The 13,692-nt window shown below is 46.3% G+C and overlaps 1 protein-coding gene across 3 annotated transcripts in view; it reads left to right on the forward strand.

Annotated features, from left to right (window-relative positions):
* Window positions 1-13,692, forward strand: part of RCSD1 (RCSD domain containing 1) — a 60,354-nt gene that overhangs the window by 24,730 nt on the left and 21,932 nt on the right. The window lies entirely within an intron of this gene.

The raw sequence follows: 13,692 nt of genomic DNA on the forward strand, positions 1-13,692 counted from the left end.
GGGAGCAGAACAGGCAGATCAATGAAGTACACTGCTGAGGGGAGCAGTAGGCGAGACAGGAGAGGTCTGCTGTGCCAGGTGGGTCAGCTCGGGGTGGGGATCTAGCTCAGCTGCCACTCACTTGCAGTGCTGTGTCCTAAACTGTTGTGCCACCAGGGAGGGCCAACATGCTGGGTTTTAGGGGTAGTGTTTTTCTTTTGGCTTGCTTCCTCCCCCAGTCAGCCTCCAGATACTTCATTTGCACCCTTCATAGGCTCCTGCGTATTCTATAATTATATACATTATCATATGTGCATCACACACATATATACAGATAACATGCAAGGGGTTTTCAGTTGCTGTTTTATAAAACTGGGTGATTTATTGTACTTCTCATAAGCTGTACTTTTCTCACTTTACAATTTTTCATGGAAGTTTAAGTGCTGCAATTCGTTCCTTTTAGAGGTTCCACAGTAACCCGTTGCATGGATAACACATAGATCATGTTCCTTTTCATGGGTATTCCCTTTGTCCAGTGTTCTGGGGCTATAAACAGCTCTGCATCAGCCTCCCTGCCCTCATATTCTGGGAGGTGGGAGGGGGGGAGGCCATGTCTTTGGAAGGGGCTGGGGGTTCAGGAGCATGGGGCTGAGCCAGAGGTAATAAATGTTGCCAGATAGCTTTCCCAAAAGGTGGTAGCAACTCTTATTGCCTCCATCTATATATCATGTTTTCCCATTTCCTTTTTCCCATTTCCCAAACAGCAGTAGTCCCACCTCTCTCCCCTCTTCTCTTCTTCTCTCCTCTCCCAGCCTATCAGATAATCTTAATCTTAGTGCTTATTTAATTTCTATTTCCTTGACAACCAGTAAGTTTTCACATCTTTTTGCTTATTGATTTTTGCTTTTCTATTTAATCGTTTGCTTATATGTTGTTCCTGACCTTTGGTCAGAGCACTTTACATAAAAGATACTTCCTTTTCATCTGTGTTAATACTTCTTCAAGATTTACTTTTTTTCTTTACTTCATTTATAGTATTTTTGCCATGAAAAAGGTTTTACTTTTTTTTTCAAAAAAAATTTTTTTTAAGATTTATTGGTTTGTGCATACAGAACTGGGGTACAGGCCAGAGGCTCAGGGGCGGCGAGAGGCTTCACCAGAGACAGAGTGGGGAGCAGAACAGGCAGATCAACGAGGTACACTGCTGAGGGGAGCAGCGGGTGGGTCAGGAGAGGTCTGCCATGCCATGTGGTCTCCTCCGGGGCAGGCGGGAATCGAACTCATGCGGAAGTGGCTTTAGCTTCTCAATGCTGTGCTTTAACCCGCTGCGCCACCAGGGAGGGCCAACTTTTTTTTTTTAATAGAGGGGCTTTTGAAAAATTGGTTCTGGGATATCTCAGTGCAAAAAGGAAGCATTTTATTTTATGCTCTTTTATCCTATGCTTTGCCATTGCAGCCTACAGTTCTCAGTCTGGCTTCACAATGTCATGAACCCCAGACCAGGCATGGGAATTCAGCAGAGCATACTGGGAGCTGTTATCACAGGCTTCCCCCTTAGATCATGTGTCCTTTCTCTGGGGAGATCCTATAGCTGATACCAGCCTGATACATAGCCTCTCGCCTGTCAGGCCCTTCCCCAATTTGCTCCTTAAATGGAAGTTTCCCTTCTATATGCCCAGTTCTCATCTATATGTTGTTCTTTTTTTTCTGGTGGAATAGATGTGGAATATCCCTGAATTCTTCATGAGTCTGTGCTAGGGCCTCTCAGGGTCATGGGGTCCCTTCCTGCTGCCTGAGCAGGTCGCCCACTGTTCCTGAACATCCACCCCTCTCTCCAGAAGGATGTCTGCATCACTGCAGAGGCAGCCTAAGGACCCCTTTGCAGTTGGGATTTGCATGCTGACAATCAGGGCAAATGTTTTCCTTTGAACTCCTTCCCAGGTTTATCGGATCAACCCCAAATGCCCTGGCTTCGTGTTCAAACACAGCCTGCTTTTATTGAGCGCTTATGTGCTGGACTCTGCTAAGCAAGGTGCGTGTGCTCTCACTGGATTCCTCCACAAGCCTGTGAGATTAATATTGCTCCCCTTACTTTACCGATGAGGCCCATGCAATCTACACAGCTTAAGTTACCTGCCAACAGTCACAGAGGGAGCAAGTGGGGCTAGGAATCAGACATTCTGAATCCAGACACTGCCCGTCACCACTTCCTGATCTGGCCTTAACGCTCATCCTTCCCTCATCCTCTCTCTCTTCTACGTGTCATTTTTAGCTGCACGTCCAGCCTGTGTTGCTCCTTCAGCTGTTAGTCATGGCTCACACAAATACAACTTCTTATACCATTGTCCTTTATCCTCTGAGTTTATGCTACCTTTGCTTCCTATTACTCTAGCTGAACTGTCAGCTTCAAGAGAACAGGAACCATGACTTAATTTCTCTGCAACATTCCCCCTGCTCCAGTTTGTTGGTTGCTTGTTATTTTTCTGAAACTTGCTCTGGACTTTTCCAAAATTAGGTTTGGCTGAGCTTTCTGTAGGAATATTGAACCTTCTTTTTTTAAAAAAAATATTATTTTATAAACCAGAGGAATAAAGAAAAATACCGATGGTTTCACTTATAGCAGGAGTGTAAGGAATCGGGGTGGGGGGGAATATATATATATATAGTAATTGTGAGAAAGTGAAAAAGAACATTAACTAACAACTATAAACCAGAAAGGAAGGGGGAACAAGAACAAAATGGGGGTGGGAAGAGCACATGGACTGTGGTGGGGGGTAGTCCACGGGGATTACAACTGAGATAGAAAAGTGTACAAAATGTATTTATACCATCTTTTAAATATTGCTATTTTAATTGATAAAGGACTACTGCTCTACATCCTTGTTAATATTGTGACCATACAGGTGTGGTCACCATAGCTGTCTCACCACCAAAGCACCCAACCCATCTCTGTAGTCTGTTGTGCTCTCTCCCTTCTCCCCCCTGCAGCAGCATCCTCCCTGGTGGCACAATGGTTAAAGCACAGCACTGTGGAGCTAGTTGCAGCTGCTTCACCTCCCCTGCCAGGGAGGTAACCCACATGGCGCAGCAGACCTCTCCTGTCTTGCCCGCTGCTCCCCTGAGCAGTGTATTTCAGTAGATCTGCCTGTTCTGCTCCCCACTCTGTCTCTGGTGAAACGTCTCACCTACCATTCCTCTAGCCTGTACCCCAGTTCTGTATGCAAAAATAAATAAATACTTAAAAATTAAAATAAATAAATAAAATGCCTGATACAATGAATCTAGAGAAATCCCTGCTTCACTTAAGGTCTTGGCTACCAAGCAGGTTCTAACAGGTCTTGGCCATATGGAGTAAAACCGATGCAGTCAGATCATCAATTACTGTCTTACTTTACATCAATTACTGTCTTACTTGGGACTGAGCACGTACAGTCTACCTAATCTTCCTCCTTTAAAAAAAAAGATTTATTTATTTATTTATGCATACAGGAACTAGGGTTAGGCCAAAGGTGCAGGGGGTGAGAGGATTCATCAGAGACAGAGCGGGGAGCAGAACAGGCAAATCAATGAAGTACACTGCTGAGGGGAGCAGCAGAAGAGGGTGGTGACCTCCCTGGCTGGGGATCGAACTCATGCTGCAGTGGCTGCGGATAGCTTCATAGCGTTGTACTTTAACCTGTTGTGCCACCAGGGAGGGCCCTACTTAATCTCCATAGTACTCCTGTGTGGCAGATATACCCCCCTGTACAGAAGAGAACATGTAGTCCAGAGAAGGTCAGTCCTGCTGTGAGGGCAGACCCAGGGCCTAGGCTCTACTTTGGGCTCTGACACCACCTGGACGGGCCACACTGCCACCATTGATAAGCGAATCAGATCATCCTGTGAGTCATGTCTGAGTCGTTCTCCCGAGACATCTATTAGAAGTGCGGATTGGTGGAGTCGGGAGAGAGACTTCTTGTGCATGCAGTGGACCAACAAAGACTGATAGGGTTACAAGGAGAGCTTGGTTTCTTCGTGTCTTTTGAAAACAATTGTATTGCACTAATACTGGTTTACAGCATTGTTTCCATTGTAGACGTGTGGGGTTCCCCTTCCCCTTTCAGGCCCTGTTGCCACAGTGCACCTACCACCAAAGAATGCTATTTGTGTCTTTAGACCTTTGCTCCTTGCTTCCTGGGTCAGGAGCCAGTACATTTGTGTCCTCACTACTGGAAGGACCTTTCTTGGGTTTCCTGTGAGGAACTTCTGCTCAGAGCCTGGGAGCTCCCTCCCACAGGGCCCAAAGTCTCTCCCTGCAGGGGTTCTGGAAAGGCTTCTGTTCTACTCTGCAAGCCCAGTCTATTCCTGGAGGCTCTGGTTCCTGCCTTGACTCTGCCTGCTTCGCTTTCAAAGCCTGAGGCTCTGAAGCTGGCCAAGGGGCTCCACCTGTGCCCTTGCTACAGCTGATAGCACAAAACTGACATGCTGACAGGTGTGAAAGAAGAAAACAAAACCTGTATTCCTTCAAGAAAACTAAATGGGCAGCAGCTCGGGAAGGTGGGAAGACTGGGCTTTCTTGTTCTGCCCCTTCTAGTCAGGCTTCCTTCCACCTCATACACCCTCATCTGTCCTGACCATTGCTTGATCTTTGTTTATCACCCATTTTCTTCTTCAATTACTTTTTTAAAAAAAAAGATTGATTTATTTATTTATGCATACAGAACTGGGGTACAGGCCAGAGGTGCAGGGGTGGTGAGAGGATTCACCAGAGACAGAGTGAGGAGCAGAACAGGCAGAATAATGAAGTACACTGCTGAGTGGAGCAACGGGCGGGTCAGGAAAGGTCTGTCATGCCATGTGGTCACCTCTGGGGCAGGCGGGGATCAAACTCATGCTTAAGTGGCTTTAGCTTCTTAGTGCTGTGTTTTAACCCGTTGCACCACCAGAGAAGGCCTTCAATTACTTTTAAAGTCCTCCTTTTGTTTTCCTTTCTTTCTTTCTCTCTCTCTCTTTTTTCTTTTGAGTCACATCTTACTCTCCTGAAACTCATAAACGGGGGTATTACTGACCCCTGTAACTAGGCATAAACAGATTATATCACTTTGTGTATTTCATTCCCATTGGAAAATGGGAGCAGGTCGTATTGTGGGGATCTTCTCGAGCAGGATGGGGGAGTTCTTTAAGAGCTGTGTGTAAAGGTGTTTAGAGACTGCTTGCCCTTGACTTTTCTGAGTTTCCTGGCAGAGTCTGTAACAACTTCCTGAACCCACTTCCATTTTCATCTATAAAGGAAAGAGCCTAAGTGTTCCCAGTTTTCTTCACTGTGATGCTAAAGTTACAAAGTAAAGAGCCGTGAGCTGGAGCAGCCTCAGAAGCCTCCTAGGAGCCCCTCATTTCATAGATGAGGAAATAGAAGGGCAGAGAGTTCACACAGCCCCTCTCGCTGCTGGGCCAGGGGCCGCCCCACCCCAGACCTCTCGCCTATTGAAATATCTCATCTGGCTCTTCCCTTCAAACTCTGCAGGACTGAACATGTCTGTCCTGAGACTTAACCCCGGGTTCCCATGGGAGTCCTTCTCTCATAGTGTCCCACACCCTACTAGCGCCGCTATCTGGCTAGAGGTGCAGAGGGTAAGAAGATTTACCAGAGACAGAGTGGGGAGCAGAACAGGCAGATGTACTGAAATGCATTGCTGAGGGGAGCAGCGGCAAAGACAGAAGAGGTCTGACACACTATGTGGTTAGCTCTGTGGCAGGGGATCAAACTCATGCCTCAGTGGCTGCTGATAGCTTCACAGTGCTGAGACTAACCCTTTGCACCACCACCGAGGCCCACCTTTTATGACCCCTTTTGGTGTTGGGCCTGGGGTGAAAAGCAAGATGCTCCCCACCCACAGAAGCCAGAGCAGATGTCCCTCTGATGGTTGCTGCTGCGCCACTACCCAGCCCTCATCTAGACTTCCAAATGACCCCAGCACCTGATGGCTGTGATGTGAGTTAGGCCACTCGTGCTGAGCCCAGAGCCCCACTCCTGATTACCCAGTCTGCTCTTCTGTGTGACTCAATAAATGCCATTTGTAGATTCCTCTGACACTAAGATGGAAGTAACCCACCTGGTGGGCAGACCTGTTCTGCAGGAGGGGGTAAGAGAGATTTGGCAGAGCAGATCCTGCTCCTATTGCTACAACTCTCTGGGACTGACTGGCAACAGTCTGCCATCCCTGCTAGGAGCTTGAGGGAACTATGTTCCAGCAAGCACACCTACTGTGTGGCAATCAGGTATTGTGATGAGGCTTTGTTTTCATTATTTCATAGGACTTAGAATAATTCCCTAGCTCCATGCCAAATAAAAGGGGACTCATGCAACTGGAGAGCATCTCAGCTTTTATTTTTTAAACTATGATGAGCACTTATATATATATATATATAAAACTAAAAAGAATCTATAGACCATGTATAAGGTAAATTGATTATAGTAAAATGCACCTAATTTTAAGCATATGATTTGAGGAGTATTGACAACTGTATATAGTCATGAAATCACCACAAGAGATAGAGCTCAATCAAGATAAAGAGGATTTCTGTAAACTCAAGTTTCCTTGCAGCCTTTATGTCAATCCACTTGTCCCAGACCATCAGTGATCTGCTTCCTGTCATTCACTAGAGCTTTGCCTTGTTAAGATTGGTATGTAAATGACACAAACCAGTGATCTTTTGTGTCTGACCTCACTGCTGTGTGTGGGTCTCATTTGGCATAATGTTTCTGAAATTCATCCATGCCTTTGTGTGTATCAGAGATTTGTTTCTTTTTATTGCTGAGTAGTTTTCTATGTTTTGCATTAACGCCATAGGTTTGTTTATCAAGTCACTCTACATGAACATTTGGGTTGCTTCTAGATCCAGGCTATTAATAATAAAGTTGGCTTAAGGATTTGCAAACAAGTGGGCATATGTTTTCATTTCTCTTGAGGAAATGCCTAAGAGAGGAATTGTTGGGCTCTTTGGTTGGTGTATGCTTGACTTAAGAAGTTTGCAAAATATTTTTCTAAGTGTCCTATTTAACATTCCCACTCACAACTGTGAGCATTCGAATTGCTCTGTGGCCTCACCAACATTCGGTATTGTCAGTTGATTTCATTAACCATTCCAGTAATGGCTAATGCAGTATTATCTCGTCATCTGGATTTACATTTACCTAATGACTAATGTACTTATTAGTCTTATATACATATATTCTCTGTGTCCTGATCTTTTACCCATTTTTATTGGGTTGTTTATTAGTTGATGAGCACTTTTAACCCCAATATGTGAATTCCCAAGTGGTTTTGCTGCTGGAGGCAATATGGTGTTGTGATTAGGAAGGCAGGCTTTAGAGAACCATCTGAGCTTGGATTCTAGACTTATTATAGTAGCTGTGCAATCCTAGTCCAGTTGCTTGAGCTCTCTGAGTGTCTGTGTCTCATCAGTAAAATGGAGGATTTTGAAACTGTCACAGATAAGTGGGGTCATTTAACAAAGTACCTGACATAATATTCAGTAAATTAACTGCTTTTTTATTGGTTAGAAAACATATAACAAAACAACTATTACTTACTTAAAACCAGTTTCTACAGAGAGACATTTGAGAAATGCAGGGAATATAGAAGGACTCACTTGGTGTGTTTATAAGGCTGGGACAGAGGGACTTAAGAGTCCTGGTAGCTGCTCACCAACACAGGTGTTTTCTCTGCCTCCCTGAGGGGACACTCCCTTGGAAATCAGCCCCAGGCCAAAGGAAGCCACAGAGAAAGGGCAGTTGGAAAAGATAGTGGACTGCAGACAGGCCTCTGCTGGCTGAACTCCAACCCCCCACCCCGACCCAATCTTCTTTTTGTGCCACTAGACCATTTGTTTTGCTCTACAAAACCCAACAGACTTTTTGAATGAAGCAACTCAACTCAACAGCTTCCTTCTTTTTCCTCCTTTGGAGAGAAAGTCTGTGGGGAAACAGTGAAATAGCTTCAACTCTCCTTTAGCCCATCCCAGCCAAGTGGCTTGAAGGGTGGGTAGAGCTTGTCCCAGGTGTTGATACACCACAGGTTGCCGATTCCTGCTGGCATGCCTCTGGGTGGCAAAGACTGGTGAGCACAGCTAGCAAGACCAGGCCAGAGCCTGGGCCAGAAGACCATGGGGCAGACACATTCTACATTGATAATGGGCCCTGACATCCTTTACCTCAGTTTCCCCATGAGAAAATGTGTCTGGAAATTTCAACCACCAACAGAATGATTTAATCACTCTAGATATAAAAAAAAATCATTAAGTATTTGTGAAGATAAGTCATGTTTTAGGTCAGATTGAGATATTAAAACCGGGGAAGATAGTATCCAGGTATCAAAGTATGAAACTAGACTGGGTTTCCTGCTCTAAAAGTGACTGGAGGCTCAGATAGTTAAGTAGTGAATTCAGCAGAGAAGGTCTTATTCTTCCTTTAGTGAGTGTTTTAATGACCTTGGATGAATCCGTGGACTTTCATGAACATAAAGAAGCCTGGTGAGCCCAGAGCCAGCCCTGGCTGACACTTGGTTTCCATTTTCACTTCAAGGTCTTGAGCTATATTTATCAAGCCCTCAGATGCCATCTGTGGTGTTGGTTTACTGAGACATCATTCATTTATTCATTCATTCATTTACCAGCACTTACGAAGCACTTAACATGGCCCTGGCTAGGGGATGGGCCCGAAGGACCCATGATCTCTGTGCCTGAGGCTCACAGTAATAAGGAGACAAGCTTGCAAATCTGAAAGATTTGATGAGCTCTCTGAGAGGCAGCCACCCAGGTCTTCTTTGATTTCCTCTCTCTCCCTTGAGGCTTTGTGTAAATTCCCTGGAATGCTCCTGGCTCGCTTCCTCCCCTCCCCACCACTCACATAGTGCTTGGCTCACTTCTACTCATCTTTCAGATTTCAGTTTAACTTTGGGTCATCTCCTTTGTCACTTTCTCTCCTAGTCCCTCCTGTTTGCAGCATTTACCTATTTAATAAACAATAAGTCAAGGTCAAAATAATGATGACTGTTGAAAGGAGTCTCCTTCACTAGCCTGCAACTTCATTATGAAAGAATCTACATCATCATGTTCATTGCTGTGCCCTGGAACAGGCCCTGGAGTATAGGAAGAATGAATGAATGAATGACTCCAAGATGTAATATAACAAAAAACAGGAAGCAGCCAACCCAACTGTACCCATGCTGAGCCAATCTATGGAACATCCCAGGGGGCTCCCTGCTGAGAGTCCAAATCCAGTCAGACTGAAGGGGAAGAGAAGGGAATCGGACAGGGAGGCAGGGGCTGTAACAGGAGAGGCTGCAGCTGACTGGGAGGCAGGCCCTGGTTCTTGGGTGGCTTGTTCTAATCTTAGAAGGTATGCCTCGGCTTTCTGCTGTGGCTCAAAGAACAAACGTCCAGACCCAGGGCACACACACACTGTTGCTCCTGTTTGGGAACAGATGGCCACTAACTAAGGGTATTTATGTGGAGGCTCAGGTAGCTGCAGCAAAGCCCAGGATCGCAGGAGGCCCGGACATGGTAGATCGCGAGGGCTCACCCCACCCCTCAAGCTCAGAGGGGCTCAGTGAAGTCAGGCTTATTTTGGGTCCACTGAGAGAGAAGCACTGCCTAGGGATTCTGTGCTGTCTTTGAAAAGCACTAAGTTATAGATTTACTTGGTACCTCAGTGAGTGAATTCACCAACATGGCCAGGCCAGTGATGCAGGGGCCTCTTTCCCCCCACTGATAAGACTGAACTTGATCTGCGCCTCTGCCTCTGCGTCTCCGTACTTGTTGGGGAGGGGAGACAGAAGCATGGATTGATCCTGCCCGGGCCCCCTTCTCCCAGGACCTTCTCTGTCTTCTTTACAGCCTTAGCTCCCCCGTCTGCAAGCTCCCTTATCACCTTGAAACAGTAACCAAGTCTCAAACCTGGGTTCACCTGATACCAAAAATCCCATGTAGGCGCTTCAAGGCCTGCTCTGGCCCCTCTGCTCTGGCTCCTCGCCCCTTCTCCCTTTCAGTTGCCTTCTCTCTCCTGGGCCCTCCCTTCTCTCTCCTTCTCCCCCAGCTACCGATGCCTGATCTCCCTGCACCAGAGGGAGCCTCCTGGCCCCTTGCTGCACCCACCGGATCAGTCACAACTCTGGCTAATCCTCTTTGTTCTCAATCACTTCTGAGTCCTATTAAATGATCGCCACCCCGGGACCCCATAACCCAGTTGAGACCCCTGTCCTCTCTAGTTTTAAGAAAGTCCTGAAATCAACAGAATATTGGCATTCCCTGCTCCCCATGTCTAAAGACATCCTTAAATAGCAGCTGATTCCTTTGGGCACCTGCTGAATCTTGGTCCCCATTCTCCTGGAAGCCCAATAGAGGCAGACACCCCATGAATCTGCTTACCTGTGATCCCCTAAAGCCTGAGTTAGGGTCTGGCATGAAATAGGGACTCATTCAAATCTACTGAGTAGATGCATCAGTAAACTCTACATCCTAGAGCTAGTTGCTTGCCCCTCTAAATCTGGGCCGTGGAGACTTTAAAAGGTACCCAGGGTGTTGTGGTGTGGTAACATGCATCTGATGAGTGAAACATAGAGTGTTGCAAACCTGTGTTACCTCAATAATAAAGTACGATGACAAAAAAATTTAAAAATGGAAAGCATCCACAAATCAAAGGCTGCTGCAGGCAGCTTGTACTGGTTTGTGGATTGTAGGAAGAGGTCATGATGACACTGTACAGCTAACAATTATAAATCAAAGGTGAGAGGTTCTTGATCTTCAAAATCCTTTGGCCACCCTATCACCAGCGATCTCTTCCCTCTTGCTACCCCACCTCAGATGTGGTCCTTGTCCTATTATCTCCCCAAAAGCAGCTTCCACCTCCTCTTGCAGATCCATACCTAATAGGGGGCTCACTCCAGTAAAAGGAACTTTGGGACCTGGATCTGCTTGGCATAGGAGGCCAGGGTTAACCCTTGTATTTTGCTTACCTTTCATGACAATGGCCATGGCCTCCAAACGGTTCTGTCCACCCCAGCCTGTCCCTCTCTGCAGCCAGGAGTCTTCCTGAGATAAAGTAGATGGATTTGCTCTGTTGCTTACAACCCTCCAATGACTGTGCATGCGCTTTAAAACAGGGTCCCAGCTTAGAGGGCCCATCCTTGCTGCTCCGGTCTCTGTTCTCCAGTCTCTGCTCACTCCTCATACCTCACACCAGACTTGACTACTTCTTGTCCTGCCCTGAGGCACTTGTGGCCTTGCAGCCTTCACACATGTGACCCACTCTGCTCACACTTTCAGCTCAGGCAGGCTGGTGCCTCTTTCTGGAAGCCTTCCTGGATGCCTTCGGCCAGGTGAGGTGCTCTCGCTGTGCTTCTCCCCCTGTCTTCCATCACTGCACCCTCAACTCCATGTTGCCTCCTCTTCCTCGGAGGGGCCAGGGCTGACTCTGTCAACTTCACCGGGACATTAGTACCTCTTGTGTATTGCAGAGTCACACATGTTTACTTGTTCACCACTGCCTGTGCCTGTAGGTACGTGGACTCCAGCGAGAGAGCAAAGGCTTTCTCTTCTTCACCTCTGCGTTCCCAGAACCCAGAGCTCATAGAGAGCACTCAGCAAGTTCTTGCTGGTTGCCTGTGTTCATTTCCCATGGCTAGCGCAACAAATGACCACAAACTCCACAGCTAAATAAGATGCAAACTTAGTATCTTCCCGTTTTGGAGGGCACGAGTTCACAGTGGGTCCCACTGGACTCATATCCAATAAATCACTGACAGAGCTTGCGTTTCCTTGGGTGGCTCTTTGGGTGACTCTTCTGCCACCATCTTCTACTCCTCAGAACCCCTTGACTGCATTGGGACCACCTACTTAATCGTGGATTACTCTTCCATGTTAAAGTCAGCCTGTCAGCAACCATCCTTGCACTTGTGACCTGATGTCACCACGTGACTTAACCTGTAGCCATGCAACTGACATATCCATAGGTTCCAGGGAGTAGGTTGGTGGGGGTATATTTAGCTTATACCCTATACCACTGACTGACCTCTCATACTTTAAATATTTGTTTCATCCCTGATCCTCATCAGTTCTGGGGTAAAGACAGCACCCATTCTTTCGGTCTGAATTCTTCTCCTCCAGCATGCTGCCATTTAGAGTGGTCTACAGCCTCACGGCTCTCCCCAGGGGACGGCAAGGCAGGTGTTATCCCCACTGTGGAGACTGCAGCTTCAGGAGTTCATGTGACCTGACCAAGGTCACATAAGAAAGAAGCAGTTCCAGGACTGAGCTCTGCACTCTCTAGTGTCCTTCCCAGCGGGCCTTATGAGAAGGAGCTCCCGGTATTATGTGGTAGAAAAGCATGTAAAGCATTGCCATAATCATAATAGGGAAGGGTGGAAAAGGAAGAGAAGTGTGGAGGAAGAACCTTCAAAGAGTGGCAGCAATTACCTCTCTTCCAAGGTTGCCTGAACAGATTGAAATGTGTTGTTACGTTGTCTGCTTCCGAGTAATCTAGACAGAGACTCTTCTAACCTTCCCTGTTGAAAATGTTCTGAGTATTTGACATTAAACTCATTCTGTCCTTCTCACAAATCTCTGAGGTGTCTAACAATCATCTCTGCCAGGTAGCAGATTGGAAGAGCCCCTTCGATTAAGCTGCAGCTGCAAGGCATGCTGGGAGAGGCTGAGCCTGAGTGAGGAGGAGGCTGAGCTCAGGGAAAGGGAGTGAGGAACATGGAAACAGTTGGTTTCTCTCCACTGGTGTCTCCCACCCCCAGACCAACAGGCCCTCAGACTGAGTGTGAGGACAACATCTTTTAAAAAATAACAGCTTTTTAAGGTTCATTTACACACCATATAAATCACCCATCTAAAGTGTAAATTTTATGTTTTTTTTTAGTGTATTTGCAGACAGTGCAACCATCACCAATCACTTTTAGAATATTTTCATCACCTCAAAAGGAAGGAACCCCTTCCTTTTAGCTGGCACCTACTTATCTTCCCATCTCTCTACCCCAGTCTCAAGCAACCACAAGTCTACTTCCTCTCTACAGAGAGGAGAGCATTTCTCAATATTTCACTGTTTTTGATTGACACCAAGCTCTGGACAGGTGAAATGAGTATTTACATATGAAGTATGTCATCATCCTAAAAGCTATAAAATTAGACTGAACTTCAATGATTTTTTCATTAGTTTCTCTGCGCATCAGTTTCTCAGGGATCACTCCATAGCTCGGCCTAGTCTATTAAGTGTCTACCTTGGTGATAAAATAACCCACCCAAAGGTCTAAGTCACAGTGGTCCATTTCTGAACTAAGGATGGCAGGAAGCAACAGGGGGACACATCTTAGCCAGTGGGGGTGTAGGAAGATGGGGCCCCCTGGACCTTTGTGCCCAGAGGAATGGAAGGCGGGGAGTAGATCAGATGAAATTCTGGATATCCTTTGGCATATTCAGGGGAGCTGCTATTGCCAACATTTAACAATAGGTAATGATGATCAATTTTATAGTAAACTCATTCCATTTTCCCACTAACTGTATATCACAGGTGCTGCTATCATCACCCCCATTTTACAAGTAGAAATGGAGGCACAAAAGCACGAGGAAGCTTGTGCTGGCTGTAAAAGCGCTATTAAAAGCTCCCTTCAGAGCTGGGTTTTGAACCCAGGCAGTCTGGCTCAAAGATTAAAACGCTCCCAAGAGCTCTCC

This window comes from Condylura cristata, unplaced genomic scaffold (genome assembly GCF_000260355.1).
Source record: "Condylura cristata isolate star-nosed mole 26May11 unplaced genomic scaffold, ConCri1.0 scaffold00024, whole genome shotgun sequence".
Lineage (NCBI taxonomy): Eukaryota > Metazoa > Chordata > Mammalia > Eulipotyphla > Talpidae > Condylura > Condylura cristata.